The sequence below is a fragment of the Triticum aestivum genome, unplaced genomic scaffold (assembly GCF_018294505.1).
Source record: "Triticum aestivum cultivar Chinese Spring unplaced genomic scaffold, IWGSC CS RefSeq v2.1 scaffold134558, whole genome shotgun sequence".
NCBI lineage: Eukaryota > Viridiplantae > Streptophyta > Magnoliopsida > Poales > Poaceae > Triticum > Triticum aestivum.
The window spans coordinates 1-1,191 of NW_025282042.1; the positions used below are offsets into that span (position 1 = coordinate 1).

Below are 1,191 nucleotides of genomic sequence, written 5' to 3' on the forward strand. Positions count from 1 at the left end.
GGAAGTCCTCGTGTTGCATTCCTTTTATAATTATTTTTTGCGCCTTGTGACAAACATGTCGCACGTGCGCGATATATATTAATCCCGTTATATTATGTTTGACGTTTGCGATATGTTTAAGTTCGATGCTCATTGCTCGCGCGTCTTGGGGCGGCTTTGTGGCGCGAAGAGCGCGTTCTGAAAGGGGTGGAAAAAACTCGTGTTGCTGCGGTATGGAGGGAGGGGTGAAAACCGTGGAAAACTCGTCTCCGTGATTGAGCGGGAGAGTAAGTAGTATAGGACATTATCCATTGTTAGGGAACGGTTGTAATGGTAGTGAGAGTGTAGAATCGTCTTTGGAGCGGACCTGGAAGTGGCAAGCATAAGGGACGAAGACGGGGAAACATGTCGGATGCGATCATACCAGCACTAAAGCACCGGATCCCATTAGAACTCCGAAGTTAAGCGTGCTTGGGCGAGAGTAGTACTAGGATGGGTGACCTCCTGGGAAGTCCTCGTGTTGCATTCCTTTTATAATTATTTTTTGCGCCTTGTGACAAACATGTCGCACGTGCGCGATATATATTAATCCCGTTATATTATGTTTGACGTTTGCGATATGTTTAAGCTCGATGCTCTTTGCTCGCGCGTCTTGGGGCGGCTTTGTGGCGCGAAGAGCGCGTTCTGAAAGGGGTGGAAAAAACTCGTGTTGCTGCCGTATGGAGGGAGGAGTGGAAACCGTGGAAAACTCGTCTCCGTGATTGAGCGGGAGAGTAAGTAGTATATGACATTATCCATTGTTAGGGAACAGTTGTAATGGTAGTGAGAATGTAGAATCGTCTTTGGAGCGGACCTGGGAGTGGCAAGCATAAGGGACGAAGACGGGGAAAAATGTCGGATGCGATCATACCAGCACTAAAGCACCGGATCCCATCAGAACTCCGAAGTTAAGCGTGCTTGGGCGAGAGTAGTACTAGGATGGGTGACCTCCTGGGAAGTCCTCGTGTTGCATTCCTTTTATAATTATTTTTTGCGCCTTGTGACAAACATGTCGCACGTGCGTGATATATATTAATCCCGTTATATTATGTTTGACGTTTGCGATATGTTTAAGCTCGATGCTCATTGCTCGCGCGTCTTGGGGCGGCTTTGTGGCGCGAAGAGCGCGTTCTGAAAGGGGTGGAAAAAACTCATGTTGCCGCGATATGGAGG

At 48.0% G+C, this 1,191-nt stretch overlaps 2 non-coding genes across 2 annotated transcripts; both read left to right on the forward strand.

Moving 5' to 3' along the window:
• Window positions 1-389: 389 nt before the first annotated feature.
• LOC123178540 (5S ribosomal RNA) lies at window positions 390-508 on the forward strand. The gene has a single exon (XR_006489656.1). It is a non-coding gene; the product is annotated as a 5S ribosomal RNA (ribosomal RNA).
• Window positions 509-875: 367 nt separating this feature from the next.
• On the forward strand, window positions 876-994 carry LOC123178539 (5S ribosomal RNA). Its single transcript, XR_006489655.1, has one exon. It is a non-coding gene; the product is annotated as a 5S ribosomal RNA (ribosomal RNA).
• The last annotated feature ends 197 nt before the right edge of the window (window positions 995-1,191 follow it).